This window comes from Phocoena phocoena, chromosome 1 (genome assembly GCF_963924675.1).
Source record: "Phocoena phocoena chromosome 1, mPhoPho1.1, whole genome shotgun sequence".
Taxonomy (NCBI): Eukaryota; Metazoa; Chordata; class Mammalia; order Artiodactyla; family Phocoenidae; genus Phocoena; species Phocoena phocoena.
Genome location: NC_089219.1, coordinates 18,610,475 through 18,630,600, shown reverse-complemented (window position 1 = coordinate 18,630,600; position 20,126 = coordinate 18,610,475). Strand labels below are relative to the sequence as shown.

General features: G+C 45.5%; 1 non-coding gene and 1 pseudogene across 1 annotated transcript; both read left to right on the top strand.

The window, feature by feature from the left end:
• The first annotated feature begins 9,700 nt into the window (after positions 1 to 9,700).
• LOC136121557 (RNA transcription, translation and transport factor protein pseudogene) lies at positions 9,701 to 18,850 on the top strand (annotated as a pseudogene).
• On the top strand, positions 17,252 to 17,358 carry LOC136141222 (U6 spliceosomal RNA). The gene has a single exon (XR_010657717.1). It is a non-coding gene; the product is annotated as a U6 spliceosomal RNA (small nuclear RNA).
• Positions 18,851 to 20,126: the final 1,276 nt, after the last annotated feature.

Genomic DNA, 20,126 nt, shown 5'->3' with positions numbered 1-20,126 from the left:
CTCCCACCCCGACACCAAACATGCCCAGGTAAATTCAACCCCCAAGTGAGAGCAAAGTTCAAATTATTTTCCCTTGTGCACCTAGGCCTATGTAAATAAACAGCTCTAACCATGCAGGAGGGTAGAGTTTTACAGTGTTACCCAGTGTGGTTTTTGTTCCTGAATCCTTCCCCTCATCAAGAAGCAGCTAGGGCATTTGAAGCTTACCCTCCAGGAAGTCATGGAGAAGGCAGCAAAACAGAAAGTCAATTCTTAGCTTTTTTAGTTTCAAAATAGACCTTTGAAATTTATGGCCAAGGTCATATTTGAAAAAAAGAGGGTGGGGGTTGGGAGGGGAAAAGGCTGTCGAATTTTAAAACCTAAGTCATGAAAGATTCAAAGCACAATATTTACGTCTCCATAAATTCAGAAGAACGTGCAAGAAAGTAAAAGCAGTTTTTCCAGCTGCAGGATTGAGAGGAGAGAGATGAGTTGGGGAGGAGAGCAGGGAAGCTTAAGTGTTAGTGTGTCACTGAGAAGGGGCCCTGCTCCCTGCCATCTTCAATCCCTGGCCCATTCTCAAGAATAGAATTGACAGTAGAGTCCCATAAAAGCTCACAGAGGACCCAAGAGCAGAGAATCACCCTTGCTGAGGCCCCGACCAATGCAACAGTCGACTGCAGTTGTATGAGCAGTCCCAGCCAAGACCAGCAGAAACGCCGACGCCGCCCAGCGCAGCCCAAACAGCTGACCCACAGAAACCTCAGCAAATAATATGATTGTTGTTGTAAGTCACTGAGCTTGAGAATGGTGAATTACACAGAAATAGATCAGTGAATTTGAACAAAATTGCTTTATTTGTTTAAATTTGTACTGGGAAAAAGAAATAAGCAACAATCATTTCTATAGCAAGAGGCTTATGTTTTTAAAGACGGGTAAACCTATGTATGCTTTCTATATGCACAGAAAATGTCTGGAAGATCACAAAAGAGACTGAATGATGGCTGGAGAGAGGAGCTGTGGGAGAGTGAAGCATACTTTCCACATGTTTGAGGGTTTATAAATGTGCATTACATTTATAATAAAAGGAAATTCATTGAGTATTTGGTTATATACCAGGCACTGTGCTAGGCATTAGGATCAAAAAATTGAGCTAGACATTGTCCCTGCCCTCAGAAAGCTCCCGGCCTAACGGTGACAGCCATGCAAACAGACCACTGATAGCAATCTGAGCAGAGAGAGGAAAGGCATAAAGAAGCAAATGGACAATTTTAAGGGGCAGGGCGGGGAATCAGCACACTGGGACAGACTGAGAAAGTTCACAGAGGAGGCTTAAAAATAAGTCAATGCTGGTGGCATAAATGGGGGAGGACCAGAGAGGAGGGGTGGAGGGGGGTGGCACTTCCCACCTCTGGGCTTCAGATCTTCCCTCATTCTAAAATGAGGGAATCAGGCTAAGTTATCTTTGACACCACTTCCAGTTCCGAAGCCCTAGGCCTTCCTTCACCTTCTCTCCCTCTGTTCAGGTAGCATATTCATCACACAGTGAAAATAAGAAAACCAATACCATATGCAGGGGAAGCTCAACATGCGGACAGAGCTGTAAACTGGGACTCAGGGATGTGAGTTTCTTAATCAGACTTCTGCAGGCAGATACTGTTTTGTCTTCTGTGATTCAAACACCACATGTGTGAATTTCAGAGGTCAGGTATAGGGGAGGAAAAATATTTCCTCTACCTATCTTAATTAAGTTCCTCAGTTGGGGCTCTGTAACAAAAGACAGATTAACAAGAGAAAACAAACAGAATTTTGTCAACATGTATATTTCATATAAACATGGGAGAAACTCAGAGATGAGTAATTTAAGGAGGTAACTTAGAACTCAGGCTTATGTAGCATCTTCAACAAAGAACAATAGATTTGTAGAGCAATGGCAGGTCAAAAGAAAGAAGTTTTAAGCTTCAAAGGGCAACAAACTGTGTGAAAGTAAATACATGGGGGAAAATTAATGGTTTGTTTGTTTGTTTACAGTAACGTTTGTCTCTGGGCTGATAAGTCCAGAGTCTTATAGTAAAGGAAAATTTATATCCTGCCTTTAAGCAGAAATGGGGAAGGTATAGAGAGCTTTTCCTGCATTTGCTATTTAATTGCCTTCAGCTCAAAATAATTCTTACGTTAAAAAGGGATATTTTGACATATTCTGGTTTACTTCACAAGTTATGTAGACCAGCCATCCATCTGTAGATGGAATCACTGAAAAAAAATGGGGAATTACAAAACAGAGGACAGTGTCTTATCTTGGCACCCAAGGCAGGTTCCTGGAACCTCAGCAAACCGTGCAGTGGGTTGGGAAAGAACACTGGAGTCAGGAAACTGAGTTCATATCTGGATCCAGCTGTGTGACCTTGGGCAAATTACTCACTCAATGATTCTGTTTCTCCATTTACATGTTATTTACAAGTAACTGAGCCTCTATGAACCCACTCAAGACTTAAAATCAATTTCAAACATAATCACATTAAAACACACACACACCTCTGAAGGCAAAAATGAGTATATTTTTCCTGCAATTATAGTACACATCACATAGCAAAACTTCCCCAAAATCTTGACTTTGTAGGGGAGGAAAAATAATTTTCCTTTTACAGTTATTAGTTCTTAGCTGAGACCCTTGTAATAAAAAATAGAGAAAAGCATAAAAGAAAAAAGCAAACAGAAGTGTATTAACATGTATGGCTCATGTATACATGGGAGATACCCAGGAAAAATGAGCACCCCAAAGAGGTGGCTTTAGAATTCAGAATTAAATACTGTGTTAATAGGGAAAGAGGTAAGGGGATGTAGGCCTCTTAGGGGAGAGTATGTAATTTTGGGGAAAGATGAATGGGCTTTTAGAAGAATATGTGGGAGATAAGATAGCTTGTGACAAAGTTACCTGGGTGTGGTATTGATGTCCAGTCTCCTCTCCTACGATAAGAATGAATCTTCCCCTGTTAACGAAATTCCCAGGGAGGGGATTTATGACATCTGAGTTCCTTTGGGAGGATTTATCTTTAGGCAGATAGGGGAGATCAGAGAAAGCCTCTCCATGCATTTGTTGTTTTTCAAATGCCTACAGTTCAAAATAATAGATATATCAAAGCAGCATACTTTGGGGCGTGGCATGGCCTAAACGCCTACAGTCATATTTTGTGGTGGCATATTCTACAGCCTTCAGCTCTTTATTCAAATTCCTCTCCCTTTAGCAGCTGCTACAGTTGTCCCTCTCTCTGTCTCTCTCACTTACATCTTCCAGCCCCTCTTCACCCTCTTAGCTGCTGATGCCCCTCCAGCCTTACCCCCCAGGTCCAGCTATTCCTTTCTTATGAAGAGCAGTGACTCCACCTAACACCCTCCTTAGATGATTATCTACAAGTATTCATTAAAATACTTTTGGTCTCAAAGACTGGATGAAGAACACAGACCTTGCCAAGTGTTTGGGAGGATTAAATAAGAAAAGTATGTCTAGTGCTGAGAGAGAGAGCAGATACAGCAGATATGTGTTCCTCTTTTTGCCTTCCTTTCTCCTGGACAGTAGTGGATATTCAGAAGTGGAAAATGGGGCAGAAAAGCAAGCTGCCTTAAGGAGAACTGTCAACCACTGAAAACCAGACTTTGTACTGAGATTTTAGGGTGTGTGATTGAGTCCCCTCCCCACTACACCCACATCTTTCTAAAGTACCCCCAATCCCCCTTCACCCAGTCACACTACTGCCCTTAAACATTCTTCCTTGTGGCCACTTCACTACCTGACTCTTTCCCCACCTGTTCTTAGCTACCTACCAGTAGGTATCCATGGAAATATCCCTAAATAGGCAGGCAAGTTACTCACTGATAAAGGACCCTGCCCTCCCTTCTTGCTACCTTGAAATCCTTGCTCTACCCTGCTCACAAGGTATTGGTAGTGTCACCAAACCAAACATGGGTCCACTCACCCAATGTACAGCAAAGTCAATCTACTGACAGCAGGTTGCAGTAAAGGAGAGTGCAGCCTTTATTGCAGGACACCAAGCAAGGAGAATGGGCAGCTCACGCTCAAAAGACCTAAACTCCCAGATGGTGTTCAGGGGAGGGTTTTTAAAGGCCACATCTGGGGTGAGGGCTGCAGCTCACAGACTTTCTTCTGATTGGTTTGTGATGAGGTAACAGGATGGTGTTTCAGGAATCTTAATCATCAACCTTCTGGTGGCAACCAGTCTAGGATCTACGTGATTGTGGTCAGCAAGTAGTCACCATCCTTCTGAGTGTGTGTGTGTGGGGAGGGGGGGGGGTCTCAGTATCTGAAGAACAACTCAAAAATATGCATCAGATCGTTATCTATATCCCTTGAGGAAGAACTAGGACTCTGTTTTATCCACTGAACTATTGTTTCTAGACTGCTTTTCCTTTTTTTCTGCATTCCCTCACCTCCCTAATTAGTAATTGCTTGATTCTGTTCTTTGGAACTCAGGGAAGTCCTAGGAGACTAAAGCCTTTTTCTACAATCAAGAAACACGGGACACAGAGGGGCTTTTGCACCTGGGAAGGCCCCACAGAATCCTGCTCAGTTTCAATCCCTGCTTTTCTTTGATACTCCTCAATCCTGAGGGGACTGGGGTGGGATAATAAAGGGAATACAGTTTTGAACTGAGAGGTTAATCATAAACCCAGCATAGGAACTCGGTTTTAGGGGAGCTCAGTTGCACTAGTTCTAGTCCCTGTGAGCAAAAACCAATTGCACCCGGTCAGTGCTACCTCAAAACATGCTATGTGGCGGTTTCTTCTAAAGTTAAACAGTATTTACCACATGACCCAGCCATTCCACCCCTGGTGTTACCCAGAAGAGGTTAAAGTACATGTTCACACAAGATTTATACACAAATGTACATAACAACTTTAGTTGCAATAACTAAAGACGGAAAACAACACAGATGTCTATCCGCAAGACAATGGACGAGCTGTGGTCACGTTATGGAGTCCAAGCTTGTACTGCCCACCACACAACAGGCCAGCAAGTCAAGAGACGAGCTGTTGGGACAAGGAAGAGTGAATTTACTCAGAAAGCCAGGAGACCAAGAAGTCTAGTGTCCCAAAGAACCAGCTTACCCAAGTTAGAATTCAGGCTTATTTTATACTAAAAGGGGAGGGTGGGCTGGGGGCGTGGGGGGGAGGAGGTAGCTGGTTGCTGTGAACTTCTTGGTGCTGGAACCCTTTGTTCCTGCAGCTGTCCCTGTAGGTCAGGTCACGGTGTTCCTATAAACCTCCCACAAAACAAATGTTATTCTCTGTTCTGCAACTTTTCATGTTTATAAGAATGGAAAAGTGTTACACATTTAAAGGTCAGAGCCTTGAGGATGGGCTATCTTGTATATTTCAGGCTACAGGCAACATTCTTTCACAAAGGTGCAGAGTCAGCATGACTCAGCACAGGCAACAGAGCTCAAGGGTTAGCGCTAAAGGACTAGATCCAATATGGAGTCAGGCTTGTTCTCTGTTACAGTCACTCCATACAATAGCACCAGCAATAAAAAGGAATAAACAGGCAACCACACAGATGAATCTCAAAAACGTCATGCTGAACAAAAGACACATGCCACAAAAGTGCACATATTAGATGGTTCTATTTACATGAACTTCTAGAAAAGGCAAAATGAATCCATGGTGACAGACAGCAGATCAGTGGCTGCCTGGGCCCAGGGGTTGGGGAGGTGGGAAGATAACTGCAAAGCAGCAGGAAGAAACTTTGTGGGGGTGATGGAAAAGTTTTATATCTTAATTGTAGTGGTCATTACCCAAGTGTATATACATTGTCAAATCTCATTGAACTGTGCACTTAAAATGGGTGCATTTTATTGGATGCAGATTTATCAGTAAAGTTGAGCTTTTAAAAAACTGTTCTGTTTCTGCAGGTCTCAGGTCTCTGAATACAGCACCTGGTATGTAACAACTGATAGTAGTTATTCCAGTAGCCCAAGGAAAACCATTCCCAATCCCAAATCTGGGGTGCCCTAGAGAACACCCCCCCAGAAGTCTTTCTCACCCAGGGTTGGGTTTGTGCAAGTTCAAAAGCTGATTGAAAGGGGTTTCCTAACTCAGCTCTTCCTGCAGTGGCGGAGAGCAGGCCTGAACTATTTCAGGCCCAAAGGCAACATCCTTGAGAAGTTCTATCTGAAAGGAGTGGGAGATCGCCATGGCAACCTGTCCCAGGCCTAGCCCTGGCCAGCCTCCAAGGCACACAAATAAAGCCATTGGAATGTGGTGCAGGGCAAAGGGTGGGGTGGGGGGAGAAAGTTGCCAAGTTTCCATGAAAACCAATAATGTGAGGCCTGAGGCCCTGGGAGCTGTCAGGGAAGCTTGGGCCCCCACAGGATCAGCCCCAGGAAAATATAACACTGTTCACAGACAGACAGACGGACAGACTTGTACACACACCCTGCTTGGAGAACAGCAGAGCTGCTTTTTGAAAAAAGAGGCCTGATGAAATGAGAGCCCTGGCTTTAGAGCCTGACAAACAGCCCTTCCAGTGCCCAGTGATACTTCCTAGTAACCTCAGGCAAGTTTCTGAGCCAGTTATCTACTTGGCCCACTCCCTCCCCTCTTTGCCCGGAGGTCACCTTCTCCCTGAAACCTTTCCCGGTAACCTTACATCAAACTGCAGCCTCCCCTGCCCCAAATGCCTGCTCTGCTTTATTTCTCTTCATGGCACTTAGCACCACCTGACATATGAGATGTTTCACTTACTCATCTCGTTTGTTGTCTTGTTCGTGTCAGTTCCACAAGGGCGGGGATTTTCGTCTGTCCATGCTCTCACACAAATGCCTAGAACAGTGCCTGGCACATAGTAGAAGTGCACAAGGAACATGACAGAGCATGGACTTCTCTGTACATCAGCTTTCTCATCAGCAAAATGCGGATAATTCTACCACTGTGGGGTTAATGGGAGGGTTAAAGGAGTGGGTTTAAGGCTGTGAGGTAGGTGCCCAGCCCTTAGTGGGGTTCCACTACGGCAACTCACAGTTAGAGTCTTCATTTAGTGAGGCTTAATCGTGAGCAGGTTCCTCATTACTGCCCTTCTGCACTTTGGTCCACATTTAAAAACAACTTTCCTGGGTTCTTACTTGCTACCCTGACCCGAGTCCAAGAACTTACCTGTGTCCATGTTCTGCAAAACCACTAGATATTAAAGACAATGTAATCAGAGATTTGATGCACAGAGGTATTTCTCTCTCTCTAAATATTTGTTAGGAGACTGAGCAAATGAACTAATTAATTCATAGGAAAACAAGGTCTTAAAAATGTACAGACGAGGACTTCCCTGGTGGTGCACTGGTTAAAAATTAATCTGCTAATGCAGGGGACACGGACTCGAGCCCTGGTCTGGGAAGATCCCACATGCTGCAGAGTAACTAACCCCGTGTGCCACAACTACTGGGCCTGCACTCTAGGCCCGCAAGCCACAACTACAAGCCCCTGTGTCACAACTACCGAAGCCCGCGCACCTAGAGCCCGTGCTCTGCAACAAGAGAAGCCACCGCAGTGAGAAGCCCATTAACCGCAACAAATAGTAGCCCCTGCTCACCGCAGCTAGAGGAAGCCCTGAACACGCACCAGCAACGAACACCCAATGCAGCCAAAAAACTAAAATTAATTAATTAATTAAAAAAAATTTTTTTTAATGTACAGACGGTTTGTACAGGCAGGAAATGTTTAACCTGTCCAAGGAGAGAACAGGTATTTCTTGCCTTCTTAGACTGTGCCAGGTGGCGTGTTAGGCACCTGACATGTCTTACATTGTTTCATCCTGTGTCAACCTTACAAGGAATGTATCCAAGAATGAACAAACTGAGGTCAGGACACTGGCCTGAGGCCGCAGAGCATTAAGTAGTGGGACAGGAGTTGAACCCAGAGCGGACAAGCCCCACAGCCTGTGTTCCTCCTGCCGCCCCACCCCACCTCCTTTGAAAATTCATTTGGTAAAAGGCCTCTTTGCCAAGCTAGGGACTTTGGATACATTCTGTTGGCAATTCTTAAAAAAAAAAAAGCAACTTATTATAAATATATGGGAACTACTAAGAAAGGAGGAATTATTTCTGCCTGAGATAAATCAGAAAAGCTACCGAGGGGAGATGGGACTGTTTCGGGACTTGTATTTCTATTTCATTTAACTCGTGTTTGCAGAGGTTATCACTGGCTTTTGGTTCCAACACATGACAATGAACAGCACTTTCTATTCATATGAGTTTTCCATCTTGTCATATTTTCAGCAGGTCATTCCTTTGGGATCTGGTACTTTTATCTATAGCCGTTTACATCACTTCATTGCCAGAATTTATCATGTTCTGGCAACGGCCACTTTCCGAGGGGCTGAAACCTCCAACTACAAACCTTTAAGAAAGCAGAGAGTGTGGAGTTTGGGGCCTGCTTGAACCAATTCTCCTGTTCAGTGACTTCACAGAGGTAGCTTGAAATTAGCCAAGATGAAAGCATTTACTCGGCAGAAACTGACAAATGCTTTAAACCGAGGCTCTTTTTTGTTTCCCCTAGAGAGCCGGTTGTTAAACATTGTACCAACACACAACTGGCTTAGCTATTGTGAAAGAGCAGAGAGAATCCTGGATAGAAGTCAGAAAACTTGAGTCTTAACCTGGTGATATGACTAACGCACTTCAACCTCAGGTAAGTCGTCTCACCTCTCGGGGCCTCAGTTCCCTTTTCTGTTAAATGGAGGGAGATTGACTAGATTCAAAAACCAGTATTGCGACCCAGCAATCCCACTACTGGGCATATACCCTGAGAAAACCATAATTCAAAAAGAGTCATGTACCAAAATGTTCATTGCAGCTCTATTTACAATAGCCAGGACATGGAAGCAACCTAAGTGTCCATCAACAGATGAATGGATAAAGAAGATGTGGCACATACATACAAGGGAATATTACTCAGCCATAAAAAGAAATGAAATTGAGTTATTTGTACTGAGGTGGATGGACCTAGAGTCTGTCACAGAGAGTGAAGTAAGTCAGAAAGAGAAAAACAAATACCGTATGTTAACACATATATATGGAATCTAAGAAAAAAAAAAAAAAAAGGTCATGAAGTACCTAAGGGTAAGACGGGAATAAAGACACAGACCTACTAGAGAATGGACTTGAGGATATTGGGAGGGGGAAGGGTAAGCTGTGACAACGTGAGAGAGTGGCATGGACATATATACACTACCAAATGTAAAATAGATAGCTAGTGGGAAGTAGCCGCATAGCACAGGGAGATCAGCTAGGTGTTTGTAACCACCTAGAGGGGTGGGATAGGGAGGGTGGGAGGGAGGGAGACGCAAGAGGGAAGAGATATGGGAACATATGTATATGTATAACTGATTCACTGTTATAAAGCAGAAACTAACACACCATTGTAAAGCAATTATACTCCAATAAAGATGTTAAAAAAAAAAAAAGTATCGTTAGGCTCCCAAGTTATTCCTCAAAAAGAAAACAGTTTAGAAGTTCTTCAGGCAATCTTCAATATTAAAAAGAATGAAAGAAAGAAAAGAAAACCATGCATGAATCCCCTGATAAGACCCAATAGGTTAACTTAAGGAATAAATTGTGTTTACTGGTTAAAATCTTTCAAAATCTGAAACTCAGGGGAAAGAAATAAAAGCAGGCAGCCCTCTGCTCCCCTCAATCCAATACATTGAGCACCGGAAATGGGGCAGTCACTGCTGGTCACCGAAGCTATCATGCGGAGGAAGACACAGTCCCTGCTCCCGGGAGTTTGCAGACTAGGGAGGGAGATAGACAAGCAGGTGAGCGTCGTAACAAGTGGGATCCACGCTCTGATGAAGGAAGAACCAGGCTTTAAGGGAGCACAGAGCAGGGGTACTACCAGTGTTGGGAGAGTAGAGGATGGCTTCTCGGGAGAAGAGACATCTAATGGGAATTAAAGCCCAGAAATCAAACAGGGTAGGAACACTGGGGGAATTTTGCAGGCACGGAAAGTAGCCTAAAAGCATGGGACTAGCTGATGCCGGAAAGGCACACAGGGCCTTTTGTATCAGGTAAGGGAGTTCAGAATTTATCTTTAGAGTACCGGGAAACCATTGAAACGTGTGTAAACAGGTGAGTAATTTGAACGCTACAGCGCTCATTCAGGCTGTTATGTTGGGCAGGAATGGAAAGGAAGCAACACTGGAAGCTGGGGGACCAGTTCTGAGGCTCTTGCAGCAAAACTAGAGTCTGGTGACTTGGTAGAGTGTGCGTTAGGGCGTGTATAAGTACCCTGAGGCTGCTGTAACAAAGTACTGTTACCGAACAGGGTTCTTGGCCTTCCCCAAGCAGTAGAAATTGTCTAGAGGCCAGACAAGAAATTCAGGCAAGGTTTTGTTGGCTCCTCTGCTGCAGCAGTGGGGACTGAGAACAAAAACAGGTTCCCTTGCTTGGTTCCTCACCAACCGTCACCAAGGGGGTGGAGAGCTTGCTTCTTATATGGGGTGAGGGTAGGGACGCGGCCAGAGGTCGGGCCAGAGGGGTGGCTTAGGTGGTGTTGTGTGCAGGGGGCATGTGCTGCTTTTGCTCCCGACACCCTGTTTTTTCTCCAGGCTCTTCAAAAGTGGCATTTGGGTTTTTCAGTCTCTTTGTATCTCTTGGGTCCAGAATTTGTCCCAACTGCCCATGCAGGCAGTTATTTTGAGTCCCATATAGTTTCTTTGTATTTTGTTGCTCAAGGAGAGGTGTGTCATGTGCAAGCATTGCAGCACAGCAGCACAAGTATCCCAGGTCCCAGCAAAGGGTCCCAGGTCCCAGCCTGTCTCAGTACCACAAATTTGGCGGCTTAAATAACAGAAATGTATTCTCTCACAGTTCTGGAAGCTAGAAGTCCAAAATCATGGTGTCAGCAGGGCTGAGCTCCCTCTGAGACTCTGGGTAGAATCCTCCTTCCTTCGCCCTAGCATCTGGTGGGGCCATCAATCCTTGTGTTCCTTGGCTTGCAGCTGTATCTCTCCAATTTCTGCCTCTGTGTTCTCCCTGTGGGTCTTTGTCTCTTCACGTCGTATTCTATAGACACCAGTTGTATTGGATTAAGGATCTACCCTGCTTCAGCATGATCTCATCTTAACTAATTACATATGCAACGACCTTATTTCCAAATAAGGTCCCATTCTGAGGTTCTGGGGACTAGGAGTTTTGTGGGGGGGGGGGTTGCGGTACGCGGGCCTCTCACTGTTGTGGCCTCTCCCGTTGCGGAGCACAGGCTCCGGATGCGCAGGCTCAGCAGCCATGGCTCACGGGCCCAGCTGCTCCGCGGCATGTGGGATCTTCCCGGACCGGGGCACAAACCCATGTCCCCAGCATCGGCAGGTGGACTCTCAACCGCTGCGCCACCAGGGAAGCCCAGGACTAGAAGTTTAACACAGCTTTTAGGGGGACACAATTCAACTTGTAATAGGGAGAGATTTAAAAATTGAATCAATAAAACTAATAAATTTATTAGGTATTGGGGGAGGGGCAAATAAAGGTTAGAAGTCAAGGGTTGCATGTTGATTTCTGAGTAGATGGTGGTCAAGGGAACCATGTAGGGAACACAGGAAGGGAAGTGGATTTCAGGGAGAAAGTGATGAGTTTCATTTTGGATGTGTATCAATTTAAAAATGTGTTCCCCAGCAAAAAAAACAAAAACCCAAGGCTATGGGGGTTTCCTTTTCCCATATAACAAGACCAGAGGTACGCAGTCCAGAGCTGGTACAGTTGTACCCCATTGCCATCAGGAAGCCATGCTCCTTCTGTCTTTCCAGTTGCCAACATTACCATGTAGGGCTTCACCCTCCTGCCTGTGTGTCCTGGTCACCTACAGGCTATTCCAACTCCAGCAACTACATTCCAGACCAGCAGAAGACGAAGGAGGTGAAAACACGAAGAAACTGTTAGAAAAGCAAAAACGTCCCAGAAACCCTAAGTCTGTGTGTCATCTGGCCACCTCTGCCTGCAAAGGAGACTGAAGCAGACAGTACTTTTAGCTGGCACATTGCCACCCTGAACACAATCAGGGCTCTGTTAAAAAGAGATAAAGAGAGAGTAGATTTGAGGTAGAAAACCAGCAGTTTCTGCCAAGTCCACCCTTTTGGCTAGCCAACATTCAAACACATCCTTCTTCCCATAAATAAAAAGCACTTACCCCTCCCCAAGAAATACAGCTGCAAAGTTCCATCTCGTCACCGAGAGTCAAGATGTTGCTTCCCTTGAGCAAGGATCCATAAGCTTAAAGCTGAAAGACTAGTTTCTCTCCCCAACAGTAGTGAGTTATAAATACAGTTACAGATGTAGATATAGATATAAATAGAGATAGGTATAACTTAAGTGATCACTTATACAAGTGATTGATTGATCACATTTTAAAACCTCTTTGGGAAGAGGGGAGCATGGCAAACACCCAGCTGCCACTGGTCCATGGTGCTCATACAATCCCACTGGGCAGAAACAGTGAGCATTCACTGTCCTGGCAGTGGAACTCCTTGGTTAGCTCCTTAGCAGCCCTCGTTCTGGCCTCTGGAAGGATTTTCCTTGTTTGCTATTCCGTACTGAAACCAGATAGCACTTTTCAGATGGCACTTGAACCCAGTCAAAACTCAGATTGGGACTTGAACCCATGATCCCTGACTTAAGAGGGAACTTGAACCCACTGTCTTTTTTTTTTTTTAATACATTTATTTATTTACTTATCTTTGGCTGTGTTGGGTCTTGGTTGCTGTGCACTGGCTTTCTCTAGTTGCGCAAGCGGAAGCTACTCTTTGTTGCGGTGCGCGGGCTTCTTATTGCGGTGGCTTCTCTTTGTTGCAGAGCACGGGCTCTAGGCGTGTGGGCTTCAGTAGCTGTGTCACGTGGGCTCAGTAGTTGTGGCGCACGGGCTTAGTTGCTCCACGGCACGTGGGATCTTCCCGAACCAGGGCTCAAACCCATGTCCCCTGAATTGGCAGGCGGATTCTTAACCACTGCGCCACCAGGGAAGTCCCCCCACTGTCTTTTACTTGAAACCACTCACCTGGTGTCTGGTCTTACTGAAGCTCAGGTTCTTTGTCTCAGAGCAGAAAGAATTCAGCAAAAGGCAAAGCAGCAGGCAAAGAGTAAGTTTATTAGCACGAGACGCTTGTGAGAGATACAAGCGGGCAGGCGAGAAGGCTCTACCCCGAGGACTGAGAGGACTTTATTTTTATAAGCAAAAGAAAAGTGGGGAGGGGGAGAAGACCACCTTCTTCCTCATTTGGGTGTAGATATCAAGGCTTATGTCATTAGTTCCTCCTTAAACCCTATATGGTCTAACCAGGACTGCCATGGCACCATTTAAATCATATGTATATTAGCAGAAGGGTGGTAACATATACTAAAATCTGGTAATTCATCTCAGGTTTCATTATAATGTCTCCTTTCACTTAGTTTTTTTCCCCTTTCACCTCTATTCCTATGTTGGCTACAGGCAGAAGTGCTACTCTTCAAGGACCATTAACTTCCTGACTTCATGTAACAAGATTCAGACCCCATATCTATTGTCCTGTGTTTCAGGTTTGTGGTTTGAGTGTGCCTGGTGCTTGAATGTGCCTGGTCTTCCTTCGAGGTAGCATAGATTGTTACTAGGTAACTGGATTCTTTTCTTGAGTGGTAATTAACCTACAACAGTCTCCCAAACTCCCTTAAATTTCCCTCTCTGTCTTTAGTCCCCTCGTGGAATTTTTTGTTAAAATACATTTATTTATACTACTCTATCCCTATCCCTGCGACTGCACCTGATTCGGGCACTGGGAAGAATACCCTTCCTGGAGGCTGTCAAGCTTCAGCAGACACTGCTGCTCACATAGATCAGGTCCCATCAATGCCTTAGGGGTTTCACAGGCTGTACTGAACAGCCTGGGGGATTCTTTGATAATCCAAACCTTCAAGATCTTAGCAGGCTTCCTCTATTTGTTTCAGTTCTATGAATAACCCTCATCAAAAGATCTTGCCCAGCTCTTTTCCAGAGCTGAAAATTGGCAGAATATGCCAACCCCAAATATGCTACTTTGCCATAAGGATTATTTTGAGCTAAAGACATTTGAAAAGCAGCAGGTACAGGAAGGACACTCTGACCACCTGTGCCCACCCCGTACCCACTGCACTTTTCTTCCTGAAAGCAGGAGATAAATAACTCCCTAGTGCAAGATGCCAGGAGGAAAGACACATTCTTACCACCAGAGATGGGGGGTGGAAGCAGGAGAAATCTTACAAACAGACCTTTTTAAAACAACTCATCCTACCTAGGTCTCCCCATATGTTTTACTTTTCCACAGTTGTTCCTCTTTGTTCAACTAAGTTTATAAACTTAGATGGGGGGGGTCGGAGGGGGGGAGGTCAAGGGGGGGGTCTTCATTTTCCTATGGGAAATGTCCACACAAAAATCCATATGCTTTTCTCCTATTAATCTTAGTCAATTTAATTCTCAGGCCCAGCCAGGGACCCTGCAAGAATAGAGATGCAATTCTGCCTCCCCTATAGATTGAAGTCTGAAGACTTGATTTTTTACCTCTGTATTCTGCCAACCTACTTCTCGCTTAAAGGTCTTTGTCTTGAGACAATCCAAAATGAAAGATGGGGGAGGGCTGGAGTGGGGAGGAAACGCCCGATGCCCTCTTTGCTGGTAGACCTACTCCCTTGAACTGGCACATACTCCTTAATGGAAAATGTCTTTTGGAGGACTTTGCCAAAAGGGGCAGGAAATCAGTACACAGCAACCTTCTAAATGTTTTCTACCATTTCCACTAGCCCTGATTGGCATGGCTCTGACCCAACATGTAGCAAAAAACAGTTTGATCGGATGCCACTGCGTAACAAAGCTCACCAGCTTTCCAGGCTGCAGCCGTTGGGACCTCATTAACTACCATTCTCCTCCACTCAGTCAATCCCACAGACTAGGGCCTGTGACTTCCAGAAACCACCTTAAAATACGAAAGTCTACATGCATCAGGGTTCTTAATTGTAAGCAACAGAAGCTGATCCTGGCTGATTACAGAGAAAATAAATGTATTTAAAATAATCTCAATAGCCCACAGAATCTGTGTGAAACTGAAGAAACTGGCTCAAGATTAAGCTTCCAAGAAAAGGACTGAAAACCGAAAACCTGGCCTGATGAAGAAACCGCTGCTCCTGCTACTGCAGTTGCCACCATGATGTGCTAATGCCGCCATCTGCATTTCGACCAGAATCTCCATTTGACTATAACCACCGCTACACCAGTGATGCTATCACTTGTGCATCAAGAGCTCAGCTCAACTTGAAAATGCTGTATCCCTGAAAGCAATTCACCTCTGCCGCTGCCAGGAAAATGGTTTCCACGCCAAGCCTCCTTCCTCAGATTGTGCCATTCTGAATCAAAGTTTCATATGGGCGAGTCCCATTGGTGGAGAATGGCTCACAGGGCCTAAGCCTGACCACAAAAGAGACTGGGAAACACCTTTCTGAGGAAAAGGGACCGATGAGGCTGGAATTTCCCCCAAACAGAGCAAAAAGTACTGAGAATCCAGAAAACATAGCTATGTGGGGCATTCAAGTGGAGCAATCTGGTAGATGATGACTACCTGGGCTTGGGAGCATAGAGGTGGTATTACGGTTTGAACTGTGTCTCACCAAAATTTATATGTTGATATCCTCCTCTCCATTACCTCAGAATGTGCCTTTACTTGGAGATAGGGTCTTTCCACAGGTAATCAAGGTAAAAAGAGATCATAAAAATTGGCCCTAATCCAACATGTCTGGTGTCCCTCTAAAATGGGGAAATTTGGACACAGAGAGAATGCCATGTAAAGATAAAGGCAGCAAGCCAAGAAACATCAAAGATTGCCAGAAAACCATTAGAAGCTAGGAGAGACGGAGGGAACAGGTTTTTTCCTCACAGGCCTCAGAAGGAGCCAACACCACCACACCCTGATCTAGGACTTCCAGACAGCAGTGAGCAGTCCCAAAGAGAGAGATTAGTTCCCTGCCCAGGAATTGAACCTGGGTAGCCTGGATGAAAACCAGGAATCTTAACCAGTAGACCACCAGGGGCTAGAGGCTGGAAGTAAAGTGGCCCTGGCTCTTGCCCCAGTTTGAAAGCAAGAATGTTTTAAGGAGGCAGAAACTGTACAAAGGAGTACAAAGTTTATTATTGGAGACACAGCACAACAGGTGGGAGAGCACACAGAGAAAGTGTTTGACTGAAGCAAGGCTGAAATACACTTCCAGAGAGAGAGGGTGTGGGCCTCCTTCCTAATGAGCACAGTAAAGAGGTGATTTAAATCACTTGTATAGGGCAGTCCTTCTGGGGCTTTGTTTACCTTGGACCAATTATCTTTTCTTTTTTCACACCTGACTGGGCCTAGGATCCTCCCCAACATGTGTGCTCAACTTTTTGACAGCAGAGGCCTATGACAGTATGTCCACCCTTATTATGGGGTGGCACCCCCTCCTTTTTGACCCCCAAGGAGTCGTCCTGCTCCTCTGCAGTCGGGGAAGTTTCCCTGACCTCAGCAGTGGTCATCTTCCTTCTTTATTCCAGCAGAGCTCAGCTTCTGCCGCTAGCTTTGTCCTTGGAGTGTCTGGGGGAAAACAAAGCTTCAGTTTTAGTTCACTTGACAAACACGAGCTCTCCAGACCAGGAGCCCATCTACCTCCTACCTCAGAAGGGCAAGGAAGGGGAGCGAGGGCTAATACCTGGGGACATATTAAAGGGAAAGCATCTCTTCCTCCATGAGAAGAGGAAAAGCCAGATGCAGGTGAGATGAGGATTCCTGGGCAATGACCTATTTGAGGAAGCATTCTCAGGAATGACCTGAAGGGGAGCGGGAAAAGAAAGCAGGAAGGGAAGGGGGCCGAGCACGAATGCCATGACAGCAAAGTGCCATGAAGAGCACCCAGACTTGGGTGCATTCCCCCGGGGAGCTCTCACAGCTCAGTCATCCCAGTCATCGGGCAAGTTTGCGGGGGTATTTATACTCCCGATTCAGGCAGCCTGAGGGCAGTCCTCAGACAAGAGACACAGGTGCTGGCTGTGGGGAGTGAAGGCACATGGGGGTGCTAGTGTGCCCCCAGACAGCGAAGGAATCCAAGGGGACATGGGCAGAGCTCGGGCAGCCTCTGCTATACAGCTGTGGGTTGGCAGGACAACAAGAGAGTAACACATGAAAAGTTCTATATCCCCTTCTATTCTATAGGGAAGACATTTGAGGAGAATGCGGAAGGTTTAAAGTATGAAAGAGATGCTCGCTTCAGCAGCACATATACTAAAATTGGAACGATACAGAGAAGATTAGCATGGCCCCTGCGCAAGGATGACACTCAAATTCATGAAGCGTTCCATATTTTTGGGAAGCAGATTCGTGAAGCGTTCCATATTTTGGGGAAGCAGCCGTATAGCACAGGGAGATCAGCTCGGGGCTTAGTGACCACCTAGAGGGGTGGGATAGGATGGTGGGAGGGAGACGCAAGAGGGAGGAGATATGGGGATATATGAACATGTATAGCTGATTCCCTTTGTTATAAAGCAGAAACTAACACACCCTTGTAAAGCAATTATACTCCAATAAAGATGTTAAAAATAAATAAATAAAAAATTAAGTATGAAAGAGAAAGCTGATCAGGAAGGTACAGAAAGATTGCCAGGCAACAGTGAAGTCCCAGTTGAGAGAGAGACCATGACATTGTTATGGCACAAACACCAACAGCATCCAGGTATAACAGGACGGTGGGGCAAAAGAGGAGTGATTGGCAAAGACGTGGTAAAGGCATTCGATTTTCCTGGGCAGGAAAGGAACTTAGAACCTTAGAACTGAATAGAAAGGGAGACAATGGAGAGGCCAGGGGCTTGGCAGTTTTAACAAATTTGAAGAACAGGTATTGTGGGAGCAACTGGGTTAAAAAAATGTAGAAGGATGAAAGGGTGTGGTCCCAGATTTAAGAAACAATGATGCAAGGTCCAGGCTGTGGCCGTTACGGTGGGTACCTAAGGTGGAACAGAGGGGAAGGTCACTGGAGTTGAGGAGGTCAAAGAACCAACAGGCTGCTCTCACCACGTTGCTGGTGCCTGAATCACCCACTCCTCTTCCCCTCTCCTCTCCTGGCTGAAGCCTGGGGGACCACAGCCAGAAGCTGGGACCACCGCAATCCTGCCAACTACAGTGCAAAGATGAAACAGAATTTAGAAACAATTGTTTGGCTCGAAGACCAGAAAACCAGACACTATGAGATTAAAGACAGAAATAATTTAAGAAACGTTCACAGCAGTGACTGACCCAAGTTCTTTGAAAGGTATCTCAGCGCCATGAACTGGTTTTTCAAGATCACCAAGTAGCAGTTGGCTGGCTTCTTGATTTAGCTGTTGACTATGGAGGTAATGCTGAAAAATATAAAGACTTGGGACCTGGTGGTGCAAAACATGCAGACACTGCAACTAAAAATGCAGAGCCATTGATCAGTTTGGATGTAAATAATCCTGCTAGGAAGGCTGGGGTAAAGGCTTTGCTAACCTCCTTTGGGTTCAGTGTCACAGTGATTACCTGGTAACAAGGTAACGAGGTTAAAAAAAGGCAATTCTCATTATGGTCCAGGACCTCCTGAACAGGATGTAGTTGCTGGAGGAAATCGAACAAAAGAAGGCTTGCCTGTTGCTTTAGACAAGCATATTCTTGGTTTGGACACAGGAAATGCAGTTCTCCATGAAGCTACTCAAATTCTGTTGCATATAGAAGAGCTCAGAGAGCTGCAGACAAAAGTGAATGCAGCCAGAGTGGCTGTTCGGGCGATTCTTGCTGATCCAGACAGACCACAGGCTGGGGAAAGTTGGAGGACGAACCTTGTAGGATTTCAGCTTCTCACCTGCTTAGTACAATTGGGAACCATGTACGCTCTGGCGTATGTTTGGAAATCAAATGTCACATTTTCAAAGGAGAAACCCCAGAAAATGGATGATGGTCTAGAGATTTACCATCATTGCTTTTTCTTTAATAAAGTTCTAGGAAGTGGGGAAAAGAAAAGAGAACTAGCAGGATGGGTGTGGAACGGGTCATGTACATGGACACTGAAAACTCACAGGAAGCCTCAGAGCCAGGTGCTGACTAGAGCAATGCTAACGGTAATACTCATCACTGACACATACTGAGTGCTTCCACCTGCTTTATCTCATTTCATCCTCCTTTTCTTCCTTCAGGTCTTAGCTTAAATGGCACCTCATTCCCTAACATCCTTCCCATCATAGTTCTCCTTCATTCTGTCTCAAACTCTTCATAGAACATACATCAATTTATAATTATTTTCTTCTGTTCACTTTTTTTTTTTTGCGGTACGCGGGCCTCTCACTGCTGCGGCCTCTCCCGTTGCGGAGCACAGGCTCTGGACGCACAGACTCAGCGGCCATGGCTCACGGGCCCAGCCGCTCCGCGGCATGTGGGATCTTCCCGGACCAGGGCACGAACCCGTGTCCCCTGCATCGGCAGGCGGACTCTCAACCACTGTGCCACCAGGAAAGCCCCAAAGCCCACATTCTTAATGATAACACCTCCAAAAAATTTTCAGTGACTGAGAGGAGATGAAGGAAGTGGGGAGAGAGCAGGGCAGAGATGGGTATACTGCCCTGCTCTCAGGTTATACGGTAGTTGTAGGACCAAGGACCTTCATACTAGAAATAGTTCAGAAGTAGCCCTGGAAAGGAAGGAGGGCTGCTAACCTACCTTCTGACCCCAGGTGTTCGAGATGTGGGCAATGCATAGTATCCTTTTGAGAGAGCTGCAGAGAAATCTCTCGGAGGAGCTCTGGGTTTCTATTAGCTAAGAGGTAGAGGGAAATTTCCATGAAGAGCTCACAGTCCTTGGTAGGGTTTGCTTAGCATAGGATGAGGCTCCAGGGGGTGCAGTGGGAGGCTTTAGGGGAGCAAAGCAGTAGGAAGACGCAACGCAGAGCAGAATGCCGACGAGGGTGTGAAAGAAGATATATAATGGGGAGGCTTATATTTCGAGCATTAAACCAAGGATCAGAGGGCTGTGGGGAAGGTCAGGTTCAGCTGGCCACATATTTGCAAAGAATCATCCTTACCAGTCTTCTGATGGGCAGGAGAAATTCAGAGCATTCTGGAAGAAGTCA